Genomic DNA, 19,978 nt, shown 5'->3' on the forward strand with positions numbered 1-19,978 from the left:
TACATGAAGGAAAACAACTAAGAATAATGTAGAATGTATTGGGGGAGGTGGGGGAGACAATAAAGGCATAGAGGTTTAGCCCTATCAAATGGAATAGCAGGAATTAATTTTTTTTTTTAAGACGTTCTGAGTTACGGAAATATTGACTATGTTAAGTATTTTTATATTTTGTCAGATATTTATGTTTCACTACTTCCATGCTCTTCACCTTCTTTTTTACTTCTCCCACACTTTCTCCTTCATCATCCTCAGCATCTTTTTCATCCACTTCTTCTTCACCTTCTTCATCTTCTTCTTCTTCACCTTCTTCGTATTATTCTTTTTTTTTACATTCATCATATTCTACTTTTTCATCTTCTTCATCTTCTTCTTCTTCATCATATTCTTATTTGTGGCAGGCATTCCTCTAGTTGTTATCTATAAAAGGTTGGACATTACACCTTTCGTTCTGCCCGTCACAAAAGATTTACAACAGGATTTGTCCGCGTTCAGTTTGGCCTGCAGCAGCAGGTCTTTTCCAGGGGCATCACGAGGAGGAACGGACTCACCCCCATACACTGCTTAGTCATCTTCTGCTTATAATTTAGATATTATCTTTTGCTCTGATTTTTAGTCTTATGCTTAATGTTCTTCTGCTTTTTGTTCTGCAGCTTCTTGTATTTCTGCTTCTTGGTTTTCTGTCTCTTGTTCTTCTGTATCTTGGTGCTTGTCTTCTCTTCTTTGTCCTCTTGGTCAACTTCTTCAGGGTCATCTTCTTGGTCTTCTTCGGGGTGGTCTTCAGGGTCGTCGTCTTCGGGGGTCCTCGTCTTCGGGGTCCTCGTCTTCTTCGGGTTGGTCTTCTGGGTCCTCATCTTCGGGGTCCTCGTCTTCTTCGGGGTGGTCTTCAGGGACCTCGTCTTCTTCGGGGTGGTCTTCAGGGCCCTCGTCTTCTTCGGGGTGGTCTTCAGGGTCCTCGTCTTCAGGGTCGTCGTCTTCGGGGTCCTCGTCTTCTTAGGGTTGGTCTTCAGGGTCCTCGTCTTCAGGGTCCTCGTCAGGGAGATCTAGAGTGATTACCAAGAACCATTTCAAAAAGCTTGAACTTGGAAATGTAGCAGAAGGTACAAGAAAGCTGAGGAACTACCGAGGACCAGCTGACGGTACTGGAACCCGGATGGGTAGCAGAAGGTACAAGAGCCAATGGAACTGCCGAAGACCAGCTGACGGTACTGGAACTCGGTTACTAAGCAGGAGGTACCTGTGCCAGAAAGCACTACCAAGGACCAGCAGACGTTGGTGGAACTTGGATACCGAGAAGGAGGCACCTAATCCAAAGGCACTGTCGAGAACCAGTTGACGGTACTGGAACCCGGATGGGTAGTAGAAGGTACAAGAGCAAATGGAACTACCGAGGAACAGCTGACGGTACTGGAACCCGGATGGGTAGCAGAAGGTACAAGAGCCAATGGAACTGCCGAAGACCAGCTGACGGTACTGGAACTCGGTTACTAAGCAGGAGGTACCTGTGCCAGAAAGCACTACCAAGGACCAGCAGACATTGGTGGAACTTGGATACCGAGAAGGAGGCACCTAATCCAAAGGCACTGCCGAGAACCAGCTGACGGTACTGGAACCCGGATGGGTAGCAGAAGGTACCCATGTAAAAAAAAATTCAAGGCCGCGAACCGGCCGCAGTTACCACAACCCACAGTCCTACAGGGGGTGCTTGTCCTATTGGCACTATGGAACCAGCCTTCATTGCCAGATCCCGCAGCCCACATAGGAGTCACCTAAACTGCAGGCACCATAGAGTCGGCTAACCCGACCGCAACACGACAGGACAACGCATTGGAGGCAAAGTGACGTTGACACTACCCGGAAACAGCTGGCGTGCTGGAACCAGGCTGGGCAGGAGGGAGTACCCATGCCAAAGTCACTGCCGAGAACCAGCTGACGGTACTGGAACCCGGATGGGTAGCAGAAGGTACAAGAGCCAATGGAACTGCCGAAGACCAGCTGACGGTACTGGAACTCGGTTACTAAGCAGGAGGTACCTGTGCCAGAAAGCACTACCAAGGACCAGCAGACGTTGATGGAACTTGGATACCGAGAAGGAGGCACCTAATCCAAAGGCACTGCCGAGAACCAGCTGACGGTACTGGAACCCGGATGGGTAGCAGAAGGTACCCATGTAAAAAAAAGTTCAAGGCCGCGAGCCGGCCGCAGTTACCAAAACCCACAGTCCTACAGGGGGTGCTTGTCCTATTGGCACTATGGAACCAGCCTTCATTGCCAGATCCCGCAGCCCACATAGGAGTCACCTAAACTGCAGGCACCATAGAGTCGGCTAACCCGACCGCAGTACGACAGGACAACGCATTGGAGGCAAAGTGACGTTGACACTACCCGGAAACAGCTGGCGTGCTGGAACCAGGCTGGGCAGGAGGGAGTACCCATGCCAAAGTCACTGCCGAGAACCAGCTGACGGTACTGGAACCCGGATGGGTAGTAGAAGGTACAAGAGCAAATGGAACTACCGAGGACCAGCTGACGGTACTGGAACCCGGATGGGTAGCAGAAGGTACAAGAGCCAATGGAACTGCCGAAGACCAGCTGACGGTACTGGAACTCGGTTACTAAGCAGGAGGTACCTGTGCCAGAAAGCACTACCAAGGACCAGCAGACGTTGGTGGAACTTGGATACCGAGAAGGAGGCACCTAATCCAAAGGCACTGCCGAGAACCAGCTGACGGTACTGGAACCCGGATGGGTAGTAGAAGGTACAAGAGCAAATGGAACTACCGAGGACCAGCTGACGGTACTGGAACCCGGATGGGTAGCAGAAGGTACAAGAGCCAATGGAACTGCCGAAGACCAGCTGACGGTACTGGAACTCGGTTACTAAGCAGGAGGTACCTGTGCCAGAAAGCACTACCAAGGACCAGCAGACGTTGGTGGAACTTGGATACCGAGAAGGAGGCACCTAATCCAAAGGCACTGCCGAGAACCAGCTGACGGTACTGGAACCCGGATGGGTAGTAGAAGGTACAAGAGCAAATGGAACTACCGAGGACCAGCTGACGGTACTGGAACCCGGATGGGTAGCAGAAGGTACAAGAGCCAATGGAACTGCCGAAGACCAGCTGACGGTACTGGAACTCGGTTACTAAGCAGGAGGTACCTGTGCCAGAAAGCACTACCAAGGACCAGCAGACGTTGGTGGAACTTGGATACCGAGAAGGAGGCACCTAATCCAAAGGCACTGCCGAGAACCAGCTGGCGGTGCTGGAACCCAGGGTAAATACTAAAAACAGAGTGGAGCCAGAGGTGTAATTGGAGCAAGTTTTAAATCAGTAGTAAAGTGGATGTGGACAAAGCAGGAGAATTTGCCGGACACACAGCAGGGGAACAGCTGACGTTACTGAACCCCAATAACACTGGAGCAAGCGTTGACTGTGCAGACGGCACTTCTGAGCAGCAACTAGCGGTATTGGAGCCCAGGGTAAATACTAAAAACAGAGGAGCCAGAGGTGTAATTGGAGCAACTTTAAAATCTGTAGTAGTGAGAATGTGGACAGAGCAGGAGAAATTGCCGTCCGCACAGCAGGGGAACAGCTGACGTTACTGAACCTCAATAACACGGCAGCAAGTGTTGACTGTGCAGACGGCACTTCCGAGCGCCAACTGGCGGTGTTGGAGCTCAGGGATAATACTGAAAACAGAGGAGCCTGAGGTGTAATTGGAGCAACTTTAAAATCTGTAGTAGTGAGAATGTGGACAGAGCAGGAGAAATTGCCGTCCGCACAGCAGGGGAACAGCTGACGTTACTGAACCCCAATGACACGGCAGCAAGTGTTGACTGTGCAGACGGCACTTCCGAGCGCCAACTGGCGGTGTTGGAGCTCAGGGATAATACTGAAAACAGAGGAGCCAGAGGTGTAATTGGAGCAACTTTAAAATCTGTAGTAGTGAGAATGTGGACAGAGCAGGAGAAATTGCCGTCCGCACAGCAGGGGAACAGCTGACGTTACTGAACCCCAATAACACGGCAGCAAGTGTTGACTGTGCAGACGGCACTTCCGAGCGCCAACTGGCGGTGTTGGAGCTCAGGGATAATACTGAAAACAGAGGAGCCAGAGGTGTAATTGGAGCAACTTTAAAATCTGTAGTAGTGAGAATGTGGACAGAGCAGGAGAAATTGCCGTCCGCACAGCAGGGGAACAGCTGACGTTACTGAACCCCTATAACATGGCAGCAAGTGTTGACTGTGCAGACGGCACTTCCAAGCGCCAACTGGCGGTGTTGGAGCTCAGGGATAATACTGAAAACAGAGGAGCCAGAGGTGTAATTGGAGCAACTTTAAAATTTGTAGTAGTGAGAATGTGGACAGAGCAGGAGAAATTGCCGTCCGCACAGCAGGGGAACAGCTGACGTTACTGAACCCCTATAACATGGCAGCAAGTGTTGACTGTTCAGACGGCACTTCCGAGCGCCAACTGGCGGTGTTGGAGCTCAGGGATAATACTGAAAACAGAGGAGCCAGAGGTGTATTTGGAGGAGGTTTTAAATCAGTAGTACAGTGGATGTGGACAGAGCAGGAGAAATTGCCGTCCGCACAGCAGGGGAACAGCTGACGTTACTGAACCCCAATAACACGGCAGCAAGTGTTGACTGTGCAGACGGCACTTCCAAGCGCCAACTGGCGGTGTTGGAGCTCAGGGATTACAGTTCAGGTGGTAGAAACATGAACAGAACAGGAGACCTGGATACTGTTGCCAACTAATTATTTATTCTGGAAGAGGACTGGCAAATTCATGAGAGATCCAGGCCTTGTTCATTTTGAGAAAAGTAAGCCGGTCAACGTTATCGGAGGATAGTCGCATGCGACGGTCTGTTAGTACACCACCTGCGGCACTAAAGACGCGTTCCGATAATACACTAGCAGCAGGGCAAGCTAGTACCTCCAATGCATACTGACTAAGCTCTGGCCATGTATCCAGCTTACAGACCCAAAACTTGAAGGGAGAAGAGCCGTCTGGGAGTACACAAAGAGGGCAAGACATGTAGTCTGTCACCATCTGACGGAAACGTTGCCTCCTGCTGACTGGAGCCGTCTGTGATGGTGTAGACATTTGTGGCGGCGGGGACACAAAACTTTGCCACATTTCGGCCTTACTGGTCTTGCCTTGTGCTGAGGCGCTGCTTCTGCTCCCTCTTTGTGCAGAGCTTCCTCCACTGCCTCGACGCACTGAGCTGCTTTGTAAAGCACTAGCAGCACTGCTCTCGGTTGGAATGGAGAACATGATGGAATGCACCAGTGCGACTTGGTACTCCCGCATTTTACGCTCCTGGTTCAACGGTGTTATGAGGCTTTGTAAGTTGTCCCGGTAGCGAGGATCTAGGAGGGTGGACACCCAATAATCAGCCGTGTTGAGAATGTGGGCGATGCGGCGGTCGTTTCTCAGGCACTGCAGCATGAAATCAACCATGTGCTTGTCACGGGTGTGTCGCCACGAAGATCGTCACGATTACACAGCCTGACTTCTCGCAGCTGACTTTTTGGTGCTTTGTGTTTTTCGGCAGTGAGGGAGTTAATTCTCTCTCTCTCTGTGCTAGACGAGGTCCAGCCTCGCCCAGCTGCAATCAATGCTGCTGTAGTGAGACTCCTTCAAATGCCTGCTGGTCTGTTAGGGAAGTGTCGGTGAAAGCATTTCATGCAGACTAACTGAGCGGATCGTGGTTTTTGGAGTTTCAGAGATAAGTGTATTTGGAGTGTTTTTTCCCTTCCTCGCTTTATCATTTATCTCCTTTCCCGTTGGTGTTCCCTCTGTTGTAGTTGTGTAGTTTTTGTATGCAAGGTGGTTTTGGTTTTTCCCTTGTACTGTCTCGTTCGTCTAAGTACTGTGTGTGGGCATATTATTACTTGTCCCCTTTTGTTGTGATCGGGGTCCTTCTCAGGACTAGATTACTTAGGTGCAGGGATCCTCAGGAGGTAGGGGTTACGTTGGCGGCCTGGACCTCTGTACCTTTAACAGTACCTCCAGGTTGAGGGATTAGTCAGGGCCCCAGCTTAGGGTCAGCTTAGGCCCCCTACCTCCAGTATACAGAGACAGCGTGACATTTTCACCGACCCCTTAGTTTTTCTCCAGCTACCATGGATCCAGTAGCCGGTCTAGCTCGGCAGTTGCAGAGTTTGTCCATGGAGCTGGCGGACGTTAGGTCCAAGGTTTTGTATCCTCAGGAGCAAGCCGGACCAGAACCTAAAGTAGCTCTCCCTGACAGGTTCACTGGGGGGCGGGACAAGTTTTATGTTTTCCGGGAGGCATGCAAGTTGTACTTTCGGCTGCGGCCTCGGTCATTGGGGAGTGAAGAACAAAGGGTGGGAATTGTCATCTCGCTCCTACAAGGGGACCCACAATCTTGGGCGTTCTCTCTTCCCCCGGGCTCCCCGACTCTCCAGTCAGTGGATAGGTTTTTCGCTGCTCTGGGACTCGTATATGATGACCCAGATCGGATCTCCCTTGCTGAGTCTAAGTTACGTAGGATCCAGCAGGGAGATCGTCCGGCGGAGGAATTCTGTTCGGAGTTCCGTAGGTGGGCCACGGACACCCAGTGGAATGACCCGGCTCTTAGGAGCCAGTTTTGTCAAGGTTTATCTGACAAATTACAGGATGTGTTGGCACAGTATGACTCTCCCGCGTCACTGGAAGCCGTTATGGCCCTTGCTATTCGCGTTGACAGACAGCTTCGGGAGAGGTGCGGGATAACTCTACCCCCTGTGATGACTCCACCTCCTACAAGGTCCCCTCATATGGTGGTTCCCCTGGTCAGTCCAGAGGAGCCTATGCAATTAGGAGGGACATCATTTCGGGGGAGGGGACCGGTGGTGCGCCATAAGACAGGAAGGTGTTTCTTCTGCGGGAGAAAGGGACATTTTATTGGTGGGTGTCCATCCCGTCCCTTGCAGAGTGAAGAGTCGTCGGAAAACTGTTGATCCCAGGTTGTGTGGTGGACGGCAATCTGGGAGTAGGTATTTCGTCCCTAGGTTCGTCTCAGTTTCTCGTACCGGCGGAGGTGGTGGTGGGTACGAGAACTGAGAGGATATCTGTTCTTCTGGATAGTGGGGCCGGGGCTAATCTGGTTGATGCTCGGTTTGCCCGGGTTCAAGGTATGCGATTGAGTGAGTTGGCTAAACCCATCCCCATATTCTCGATCGATGCCAAGCCTCTCGGTCAGGGAAGTTTTTTGCAAGCTGTTCATGACGTAAAACTTCAAGTGGGGGTGATACATAAAGAACTGTTGTCTTGCTACGTGTTGGAGGGTCTTCCCACTCCTATAGTGTTGGGCCTTCCTTGGTTAACTAAGCATAACCCGGTTATTAATTGGCAAACCAGAGAGATAAGCCAATGGAGTAAATTCTGTAATAAAAACTGCATGAACACGGTCATCGGTGCGGTTACTCCTTGGGTCTTACCTCCATTTCTGGCGGACTTTGAGGATGTATTCTCTGAGAAAGGGTGTCAGGAACTACCTCCTCATCGCGAGTATGACTGTTCTGTAAAACTGCTCCCTGAGGCCAAGTTACCTAAAGCTAGGTTGTATAACCTTTCTGGTCCTGAGAGGCAGGCCATGAAGGATTATATTTCAGAAAGTCTGGCTAAGGGGCATATTAGACCTTCATCTTCACCGGTGGCTGCGGGGTTCTTCTTTGTTAAGAAGAAAGATGGAGGCCTACGCCCTTGCCTGGATTTCCGTGAACTTAATCGGATTGCGGTCCGAGATCCGTATCCGCTCCCACTTATTCCCGATCTCTTTAATCAGATCGTGGGCGCCAAATGGTTCTCTAAGTTGGATCTCAGGGGGGCGTACAATCTGATTAGGATGAAGGAGGGGGATGAGTGGAAGACGGCGTTTAACACTCCGGAGGGGCATTATGAGAACCTTGTCATGCCATTCGGTCTGACTAATGCCCCGGCGGTGTTCCAACACTTTGTTAATGACATTTTTCGCCGCCTGGTGGGACAGTTTGTTGTCATATATCTGGATGATATCTTAATTTACTCGCCGGATCTGGTGTCTCATCAGGAGCACGTTAGGCAGGTGTTACAGATCTTGCGGGATAATAAATTGTATGCCAAATGGGAAAAGTGTGTGTTCGCCGTACAGGAACTCCAGTTTTTAGGCTTCCTGGTTTCAGCGTCCGGTTTTCGTATGGACCCTGGGAAAGTGCGGGCAGTTCTTGAGTGGGATCGGCCAGAGAATCTTAAGGCACTACAACGTTTCTTGGGGTTTGCTAATTATTACAGGAAGTTCATTCGTAATTTCTCGTCCATAGTTAAGCCTCTCACAGACATGACTAAAAAGGGGACGGATTTTTCTAGGTGGTCTGACAAGACTTGTCAAGCATTCTCCTCCTTGAAAAAATGTTTTGCCTCGGCACCCATACTCATTCAACCTGATGCGTCACAGCCATTCATTGTAGAGGTAGACGCTTCCGAGGTAGGGGTGGGAGCAGTATTGTCACAAGGTTCGTCCCCTGGTAAGTGGCATCCATGCGCCTTTTTCTCTAAAAAATTGTCGTCCGCTGAGAGGAATTACGATGTCGGCAATAGGGAACTCTTGGCCATTAAGTTAGCTTTTGAGGAGTGGCGCCATTTTTTGGAGGGGGCAGTCCATCCGGTCACCGTCATCACCGATCACAAGAACCTGCTATATCTGGAGTCCGCGAAACGTCTGAATCCCAGACAAGCTAGGTGGTCATTGTTTTTTACCAGGTTTAATTTTGTCGTTACATATCGTCCTGGGTCAAAAAATGTAAAGGCGGATGCCTTATCTCGTAGTTTCCCTGGGGCCGGGAATACGGACGACCCGGTTCCTATCCTTCAGGAGGGGGTGGTGGTTTCGGCAGTATGCTCTGAGCTGGAGGAGGAGGTATTGGAGGCTCAGGGGGACGCCCCTGTTGGACCTCCGGGGAGACTGTTTGTTCCAGATCAGTTGCGACAAAAGGTGATCGAGGCACACCATAACTCAGTTTTTGCAGGACACTCGGGGAGTAGAGCAACTGTGGATCTCCTCTCGCGTCGGTTTTGGTGGCCTAACTTACATAAGGAGGTGGTAACTTTTGTCGCGTCCTGTGGGGTTTGTGCGCGCTCTAAGACCTCACATACCCGTCCGTCTGGGGCCCTCTTACCTTTGAAGATCCCGGAGCGTCCTTGGACTCATCTGTCTATGGACTTTATTACGGACCTCCCTCCATCTTCGGGTAAAACGGTCATACTCGTTGTAGTGGACAGGTTCAGCAAGATGGCACATTTTATCGCTCTTCCGGCTCTCCCTAATGCTAAAACTCTTGCGCAGGTGTTCATTGGGGAGATTGTGAGGCTTCACGGGGTACCCTCTGATGTGGTGTCTGATCGGGGGTCTCAGTTTGTGTCCAAGTTCTGGAAGGCGTTTTGTGCACGGCGGGGGATGCATTTGTCGTTCTCAGCGGCTTTTCATCCTCAGACCAATGGTCAGACGGAACGTATGAACCAGAGCTTGGAGACATATCTCCGGTGTTTTGTGTCAGAGAACCAGGAGGACTGGGCTTCTTTCTTACCTCTGGCAGAGTTTGCTCTTAATAATAGGCGGAGCGAGTCCACTGGTAAGTCCCCGTTTTTTGGGGCATATGGTTTTCACCCCCAGTTTTGTTCTTTCAGTAGGGGGGGCTCTTCGGGGGTTCCTGAGGAGGAACGATTTTCCTCATCACTCGCTTCAGTATGGAGAGGGGTGCTGAAGAATCTGAATACTATGGGGAACCGATACAAACGTATGGCTGATAGGAGGAGAGTGTCTGGTCCGGACCTAAGTGTGAACGATCGGGTATGGTTGTCTACCAGGAATATAAAACTTAAGGTTCCCTCCTGGAAACTGGGTCCCAGGTCCATCGGGCTGTACAGAATCAGTTCTATTATTAATCCGGTGGCATTCCGTCTTGACCTCCCCCCTACGTTTAAAATTCACAACGTGTTCCACAGATCGTTGCTTAAGAGGTATGTGGCGCCGGTGGTACCGTCACCTTTACCTCCCCCTCCAGTGGTGGTCAAGGGTAACTTGGAGTTCCAGGTATCGAGGGTCATCGATTCACGCTTTAATCGCCGGTCCCTTCAGTACCTGGTTCATTGGAAAGGGTATGGTCCTGAGGAGAGGATGTGGGTTCCTGCATCGGATATTAACGCAGACCGATTAGTTCGGGCCTTCCACATGACTCACCCGGATAAACCTGGCCCTGAGGGTCCGGAGGCCCCTCGTAGAAGGGGGGGTACTGTCACGGGTGTGTCGTCACGAAGATCGTCACGATTACACAGCCTGACTTCTCGCAGCTGACTTTTTGGTGCTTTGTGTTTTTCGGCAGTGAGGGAGTTAATTCTCTCTCTCTCTGTGCTAGACGAGGTCCAGCCTCGCCCAGCTGCAATCAATGCTGCTGTAGTGAGACTCCTTCAAATGCCTGCTGGTCTGTTAGGGAAGTGTCGGTGAAAGCATTTCATGCAGACTAACAGAGCGGATCGTGGTTTTTGGAGTTTCAGAGATAAGTGTATTTGGAGTGTTTTTTCCCTTCCTCGCTTTATCATTTATCTCCTTTCCCGTTGGTGTTCCCTCTGTTGTAGTTGTGTAGTTTTTGTATGCAAGGTGGTTTTGGTTTTTCCCTTGTACTGTCTCGTTCGTCTAAGTACTGTGTGTGGGCATATTATTACTTGTCCCCTTTTGTTGTGATCGGGGTCCTTCTCAGGACTAGATTACTTAGGTGCAGGGATCCTCAGGAGGTAGGGGTTACGTTGGCGGCCTGGACCTCTGTACCTTTAACAGTACCTCCAGGTTGAGGGATTAGTCAGGGCCCCAGCTTAGGGTCAGCTTAGGCCCCCTACCTCCAGTATACAGAGACAGCGTGACAGTGCTGCAGACTGCCAACTGGCCAAGAAACGCTGTCCCCTGCTTGAGGCGTGATCTCTGCCTGCTCTGCATCACCCCACCCTCGCTCTAGATACTGACTACTAGAGCATTGTGTACCTCCCTCCTCTGGACAGATGTCTTCCTCATCCATTGACTCCTCCTCATCCTCCTCACAGAGTGTCCCCTGCCTAGGCCTTTGTGAGGAACCACGTTGCGCAAACTGTAGAGAAGCAGATGGCATTTGTGACTCCTCATCCTCCACCTCTTCCAAAACCTCGTCCCTTAGTGCTTGCAGTGTTTTTTCAAGCAGGCAGATATGGGGGATAGTCATGCTGACTAGTGCATCATCTGCACTCACCATCCGCGTGGAATAATCGAAGGCATGCAAAACGTGGCAAATGTCCTTCATAGAGGCCCACTTAGTGGTGGTGAAGTGTGAACGGCGCGCACTGCGACTTGTTTGCGCCTGCTGCAGCTGGTACTCCATTACTGCTGCCTGCTGCTCACACAACCTCTCCAACATATGTAACGTTGAATTCCACCTGGTGGGTAGGTCACATATGATGCGATGTTCCGGAAGACGTAATCGGCGCTGCAGAGCTGCAATGCGTGATCTTGCATTGCTGGAACGCCGCAAGTGAGCGCACTCTATGCGGACCTTGTGAAGCAGTGCATCAAGATCCGGATAGTCCCTCAAAAAACTCTGCACGACCAAGTTGAGCATATGTGCCAGACATGGGATGTGAGTGAGGTTGCCTAGGCCCAGAGCTGCCACCAGATTTCGGCCATTGTCACACACTACCATGCCTGGCTGGAGATTCGCTGGCACAAACCACACGTCGCTCTGCTGCTTGATGGCATTCCAGAGCTCCTGCGCTGTGTGGCTTCGATTCCCCAAAGAAATTAATTTTAATACGGCCTGTTGACGTTTAGCCACGGCTGTGCTCATATTGGTCACCATAACAGATAACCGTTAACGGGTCGATGTGGAGGTAGACCGTGACGGCTCCTGCAGCGCTGATTCAGAGGAACTGGAGTATGAGGAGGAGTCAATGTGTACAGACTGGATTCCTGTAATCCTTGGAGTTGGCAGAACACGTACAGCGCCACACTCAAGATCTGTACCTGGCTCCACAACATTTACCCAATGGGCAGTGAGGGAAAGGTATCGTCTCTGTCCATGCTTACTGGTCCACGCATCGGTGGTCAGGTGGACCTTGCTACTGACGGCGTTTTGTAGCGCATGTTTAATTTTTCCCTCCACATGATGTTGCAAGGCAGGGACTGCTTGCCTGCTGAAATAAAATCGGCTGGGCACGTTGTATTGTGGGACTGCCAATGCCATAAAGTTACGGAATGTGTCAGTCTCCACCAGCCTGAATGATAGCATTTCAAGGGCCAGTAGTTTAGCAATGCCAGCATTCAGAGCCTGTGCTCGGGGGTGGTTTGCCGAGTATGGGCGCCTTTTCTCCCATGCCTGTGCTAACGATGGCTGCAGACTGGCCTGGGAGTGTGAGGATGACTGGGAAAGTGGTGCTGTGGGTGGAATTACACTGTGTCTCTGTACAACAGTGCCAGAGATTCTTCCATGGCGATCCTGTGAGGAAGCCGAACCAGCTGTGTGTGAGCTGGAGGAAGAGGCTACAACACGAGTTGAAGAGGTGGTAGGTGGCGCTGTAGGTTGGCCTAGGTCTTCAGTGTGTTTTTGTAACTCCACCATGTGCTTGGTCCGCACATGTTTCCACATATTTGTGGTATTGAGGTTGCTGACACTTTTCCCTCTTTTCACCTTCAGATTACACAGCTTGCATTTGACAAAGCAAATGTCATCTGCAACTGTGTCAAAAAAGGACCAGGCACTGCAAGTCTTGGGAGCGCCCGCTTTGGATTTTGGAAGAGCCATGCTCCTAATGGGTGCCGAAGTGGAGGCTACAGGCAACCAAGTCTGCCCCCTCCCTCTCCCTCCTTTTTGGGCTGTTCGGGGAATCTCTTCCTCAGAGCTGCTCCCACCACCTTCCTGTCCCTCACGCCATGATGGGTCAAGGACCTCATCATCTACACCACCCTCTTCAAACAACTGCTTCTCCTGAGTAGTCTCGACAGCACAGTACACACCAGAAAGTGGCACCTGAGTCTCATCATCAGATGCGTACTGAGGTGTGCTGCTGACCATAGGCACTGGCCCACCCGCCTCTTCAGATTCAGAGAGACAAAACGGTTGCGCATCACTGCATACTACCTCTTCTTCAAATTCTCGAATTCTGCTTGGCTGGCCCCCTCTTTCCAAGCCAAGAGATTCAGAGAACAGAAGTAGAGATGGCTCCTGTCCAGGGCTCTCTGACTGCCTGGGCAATTTGGCAGGTGGTGAAGAGACAGATGGGTGCTCTTCAGTGCTCAGGACCTGAGAGGATCTGGAACTAATCCGACAACGGCTTCAATTTGGTCCTCGCGCAGCAGTGGGGTACGGCTAGCTCCCACAAAGCTGCACATAAAGGACTGTTCCCTGGTAAAACTGGGGGATGCTGAGTCACTGGTGCCCGCAGCAGGCACAGAATCCCCACGTCCTCTCCCTGCAGGCACAGAATCCTCACGTCTTCTCCCTGCAGAAACTCCACGCCCACGCCCACGCCCACGACCACATGCCTTACTCCCTGCCTTCTTCATCTTGGTAGACTGATAAAGATAGGCAGAAAAGTACTAAGGGCTTAGTGTGCTTATTCCTGAACAGCTGCTAACAGGTATAAGAAACACTAATTTTATAAAGTGTGGACTAGACTTTAATATGAGCTAATGTGGCCTACACAACTGTAAAGTGGAGTGTTTGGTGAACTTTATTTAGGTTTTTTTTGTCACAAAAAGACACTGTATGTGCCTAAAGATGTAATAACGATAGTATCACAAACTTTTTGTAGCTATTACAATGTAGGAAGGTAACCTACAATGCAATAGATGAGGCTGCAAAAAATAGGCTAATACTAATCTGGCTGGGGCTGCAGGGCCCAATGCTGCAGAGAGGCTCCTCTAACTACTCCTATAAAGTGTGTTTGGAACCAATTTAGCTGAATACGGATGGAACCACCACACTAATAGGAGAAATGAGGAAAAATTATGAATTGGCAAAAAAGGACAATGTATGAGGCAGTGACACACACTGAGTGCACTACAACCAGACGTGGTTGAAGCACACACTACAGGGTGAGCTGCACTCACACACCAGACCTTGCAGACAGCGGTGAACAGTACAGATGCAGAGCACTATGCACTAGCGCTGCAAGACCAAAAAAATTTCTCTATCTACTCCTATATAGTGTGTTTGGAACCAATTTAGCTGAATACGGATGGAACCACCACACTAATAGGAGATATCAGGAAAAATTATGAATTGGCAAAAAAGGACAATGTATGAGGCAGTGACACACACTGAGTGCACTACAACCAGACGTGGTTGAAGCACACACTACAGGGTGAGCTGCACTCACACACAGAGACCTTGCAGAAAGCAGTGAACAGCACAGAGAACTGTGCACTAGCACTGCAAGGCACAGCGATTTATAAAGTAGCTTGGGTAAAGCAGAATAGACCAAATAGGTAGCTAAAACTGTCCCTCAGAACAACAGCGTCCTATCCCTAACTGAATTCACAGCAGAGTGAGCTCAAAATGGCGGCGGCGGCTTTTATAGTGCATCATGACATCATTTCAGCAGCCAATCACAGCCATGCCATTAGTTAAGATGCCTACATGCCTAACAGGATGTGCCCACACTTCTTAGGATCCTCATTGGCTGATTAAAATGAAAATGGCTCATTGCATTATGGGAACTTCCGATTCCGGTATACGATATTGCAAAAGTATCGGAATTAAGTATCGGAATTCCGATACCGCGAATATAGGCCGATACCCGATATTTCAGTATCGGAATGCTCAACACTAGCAACCAGCGATCTATATAGTATGCTCCTTCCCCAAAGCAACCTAGTAATCGAACACTATCCGGGTGTACCGGCAGTAGCCTAAACGCCCCTTCAATATCTGTTTTGGCCATCAGCGTACCCTTCCCTAATTTTTTGACCCACTTGAGCGCTTTGTCAAAGGAGGTATAAACCACCGAACTTAATTCTTCGGCGATACCGTCGTTCACTGAACTACACCTTGGGTACGATAGATGGTGTATTAATTTAAATTTATTGGTTTATTGGGTTCTTTTTTGGGGACAACCCCGAGTGGGGACACCACAACATTTTTTCATGTTAACTCCTTGAATGGCTCTGCCATTCTTCCAAACGAAACCTCCTTTTTTACCTTTTCCGCCATTACCACCGGGTACTGGTAGGCTGATTTCAGGATCCTATTGGTAACAGAGACCTCGACTGTGATGGAGGGGATCTGAAAGCACACCTCAAAACCTGCCGCCAGCAGCTCTGCTATTTTCCTGTCTGGGAACCTATTTCGGAAGGTAAGCATTTCTGTTAGTTTCACTGGCGTCACCCCTTTGGGAATAGCTGGTAGTGGCCCCCTCATCTTCCTTTTTTAAAACATTTATCTGCCCGGTGTGATGACCCATTACAGAAGGAGCAAGCATGCCTGTATTTACAGTTGGCGGCGAATTTGCACTGGCTCTCATTGAACTACCAGCATAATCCTGACCTCTGCCCGCTCGCTTGCCCCCCTTCTCCCCTATCTCTTCCTCTACTTCCGTGGTGGCCGGATGACCCGGCCCTGCTTGGAAAGGGCTGCCCGAACCTCGCTTTCTTTTTCTGCCTTTCTTTGACTAAATTGTTTGTCGTATCTCAGCCATGTTTGCCCACCATTCACTCTATACGCTTCCCCAATAGCGTCTTGGTAGCAAAATAGTGCCGAGCAGTTCTCCCGTGCCCTCTCGCCTATGATACTTGCTAGGATAGAGAAAGCCTGCAACCAATTCGAGAATGTTTGTGGGATTAATCGCCACTTCCCTTTCTTTTCATCCTCCTTTCTATTATCGTGGTTCTTATTTTTGTCTAAATTAAATTTCTCAGCAGTAGGGAAAAAATTTCGACGTACTCATCCCTTCAAATTTGCTCTTTTACCTCCTTCTTTAAGTGTGCCCCCAGGGAACCCTCGTAGCAGACGTAAACTTCGCCCCATATCATCCAGGTGAATCTTATCCCCTTTCCCTTTCGTAGTCTGCTCTGCTACCGGTGACATACTTGTCGCCGCTGGCTGCTGATCCCCCTCTCCCTGCCCTACCCCTTCGCTCCGCACCACCTCATCACCCAATGGGACCCAGGCTGACGCTGTAGCTGGTGGCAGGTTGTGCGCCTCCAGAGAGGCTATGCAATTTTTAGGATAGTCAGCATGTTCTGCATACCTGCCCCTTCCGGGTTCCCCCCTACCCTTACTACCTGATCTACCTCTCCTGCCCTCTGACTGTGCTCCGTGCCCTCCGACATTAGTATGGGTGTAAACGGACACGACAAAGAGTCATACTCACGGGGCCGCGTGGGCGTTCCCGCCACACCGGCCGGACATCCCGCGTCCAGTCGTCCTCCCTGGTCGCACGGTGTTGTCCTTCCTGGAGTTCCTGACGCTGAGGAGGCATCCCTGGTGATAAATGCGCTAGGCAGGCCCTGGGTGAGTCTAGGGGGTAGATTGGGGCTAGCGGGGGGGTCATTGTGAGGGCTGCCATGACCTGCATATGACTAGCAGGCAAATTGGCCAGCAAAGGGGCAACAGGATCCTGTGCAAACTGCAGGGTGAGGTGGGGATAGCATGAGGAGTGCTTCACATTGTAGGGGGCTCTGCCGGGGAATGGGGCGGGCTGTGATTGTTAGTGGCCGGGAGGTGGAGGCAGAGACAGGCCCATGGTATGGGTTATGGAGGAGCATAGTGGGGGCTGCGCCTTGCCCCCTGCAGAATCCAGTGCTGGCCGCCGGGTCCCATGTGCAGGCACTGGCTGCGGCGCCCTGCCGCCGATATCCCTCTTCCTGCCCGCGGTCACAAGACCGCAGGTCCTAGACGACTCGCTCGTCCGCTTCTGGAAGTAGACTCAGTTTTCTCTGCAGGCTTTATTAAATGGCATAAAGCTCTGCACTCCAGCAAACTAAACACGGCCTTACTGGCAAAACGACAAAACAAAAGAATAAACGATAGCAGAGTCCATATGAGTATGGGATTTGCCCACACAAGTTGTAGTTCAAGCCTTCAGCTCTGTCTTGAGCTGAAGCTCTCCCAGTCTGGAGACCTTGCCTCTCCAAACCACAATACAGAAAAAAAACAGGACTGAACATTTATTGTCAAACTACTGTGTTTTCTCTTTTTAAATCTTAATGACAACCAAAGGCATCCAAATGACCCTGATCAAAAGTTCACATACCCAGGTGATTTTGGCCTGATAACATGCACATAATTTGACACAAATGGGTTTGAATGGCTGCTAAAGGTAACATCCTCACCTGTGACCTGTTTGCTTGTAATCAATGTGTGTGCATAAAAGCTGAGTGAGTTTCTGGGATCCAGACAGACTCTTGCATCTTTCATCCAGTCAGGTGGATCGATGATGTTTTGGGGATGTGTGAGCTACAAAGCAGGGCCGGCTCCAGGTTTTTGTGGGCTCTTGGCAAAAGAGTCTCAGTGGGCCCCTTTAACACATACCACAATTCATGATGCATAGATACCGCAGAGAAATATATATATAGCACAATGCCAAAGATTTCACTTCTTACATTACATGATCGATATCTATTGTAAATTCCACAATAGCTCAATAGCTCAGAAACCGGCGAATCGCTCCATACAGAATACTGGCCCTCATAAAATGCTCCATACAGGATACTGGTCCCCATATAACGCTCCATACAGAATACTGGCCCCCATAAAATGCTCCATACAGGATACTGGCCCCCATATAACGCTCCATAGAGAATACTGACCCCCTTATAACGCTCCATGCAGGATATTGGCCCCCATATAATGCTCCATACAGAATACTGGCCCCCATATAATGCTCCATACAGAATACTGGCCCCCATATAACACTCCATGCAGGATGTCACCCCCCCTTAAAATGCCCCATGCAGGATGTCACTTCCCCCCTTTTAATGCCCTATGCAGGATGTCAACCCCCCATATAATGCCCCATGCAGGATGTCACTCCCCCCCTTTTAATGCCCCATGGAGGATGTCACGTCCCCCCTTTTAACGCCCCATGCAGTATGTCACACCCCACCTCCCTTATAATGCCCCATGCAGGATGTCAATTCCCCCCCTTTTAATGCCCCATGCAGGATGTCACTTCCCCCCCTTTTAATACCCCATGCAGGATGTCACCTCTCCCCCCCTTCCTTATAATGCCCCATGCAGTATGTCACTTTCCCCCCTTATAATGACCCATGCAGGCTGTCACCCTCCCTTATAATGCCCCATGCAGGATAAACTCCCCCCCTTATAATGCCCCACGCAGGATGTCACCCTCCCTTATAATGCCCCATGCAGGATGTCACACCCCCCCTTTATAATGCCCTATGCAGGATGTCACCCCCCCTTTATAATGCCCCATTCAGGATGTCACTTCCCCCCTTATAATTCCCCATGCAGGATGTCACACACACCTCCCCTCCCTTATAATGCCCCACGCAGGATGTCCCTTCCCCCCTTATAATGCCCCATGCAGGATGTCACACACACCTCCTCTCCCTTATAATGCACCATGCAGGATATCACACCCCCCCTCCCTTATAATGCCCCATGCAGTATGTCACTTTCCCCCCTTATAATGCCCCATGCAGGATGTCACCTTTCCCCCCTTCCTTATAATGCCCCATGCCCCCATATATTAAAAAAAGAAAAATCAAATACTCACCTCACTCTTTACCTGCTGCCGCTGCTCTGGGCTCCAGCATCGCCAACGTCTTCCCGCTCTGCGCTGTGACGGCTCAGGAGAGAGCGCGGTGTAAAGACATCACTGCGCCCTCTGACCTGAGATGTCACAGTCAGAGGACGCGGAAGACACCGGAGCTGCTGCGGAGGCACGGGGAGAGGTAAGTATTGTTTCACTGGCTGCCGGGGCCCTGAGCAAGTTGGGGGGGAGTGGGCGCTGACACTACTCTCCTCCGCTCATGGGTCCCATAGAGTGCCGGGGTGCCCAACGGCGAATGGTCCCCTCCACCTGCTCAGGGCCCCGGCACTTACCGAGGTGCGCCGGGTGCTGACAAAACGGTGCACCAGGTTTATGAATTTGGCATTAAGTAAAAAATGGTCTTTCTCTGTCTTGAACTATGTTTGGTAAATTTTGGCACCAAAAATTGCAAAAATTGCCCCCAATAGTGGCTTATTGAAAAATACAGCAGGGTTGGACTGGAGTAAAGTGGTGTCAAATTTTAAAATGGTTTCAATTGATGAATCAGAATAAAACATCTGGAATTACTAGACTTTGCCCACAAAACGGAAAACAAAATAAAAACAACCAGGCAAGCACATAAAGAATAAACTTAAAAAAAGGCGCAAATAAAATAATTAAATAGGTATAAACAAAAAGGCGCTAAACACACAAAGCTAGACAAAAACACAGGTGCAAAGGCAATCAGGGCATGTGACCTGGAGCCGTTCCCTATGTGTAATAATCAGAGAAGCTAAAAAGTGCATTGGCTGAAAGATGGGGGTGATAAGTGATGGGGATCTGTATATAACTACTATAACCAAACAGAATGACAATTCCAGTTTTCTTCCTCTACATGATGCTAATGTAAATCATGTCCTTTCAGTTCAGTATGAAGATAAACGCTGGCCAAACACCACCATCACTTACCTCATCCTCTGGGATCCTGATGCCATCATCCAGCTTCATGTAGATGATCTGCAATACAACAGATAAGAATTAGTTTGTATTTATTTTTTTTAATATCATAAAGGAGTTGTGTAGCCTTGGTGGAATTTTCATAAAGCATTGTATCCTAACACACTGTCAGGATTCGGCTTTCGCCTGTCGGTTCCAGCAGTTGCCATGTGACCAAAAGTATGCAATTTTCATACAAGTGGTCCTATCAGTAGAACATTACATACTGCTTGTATTCTGTCGAAAATTACATCAGGGCTGAA

This window comes from Phyllobates terribilis, unplaced genomic scaffold (assembly GCF_046119375.1).
Source record: "Phyllobates terribilis strain yellow unplaced genomic scaffold, ASM4611937v1 Scaffold_222__1_contigs__length_3263388, whole genome shotgun sequence".
NCBI lineage: Eukaryota > Metazoa > Chordata > Amphibia > Anura > Dendrobatidae > Phyllobates > Phyllobates terribilis.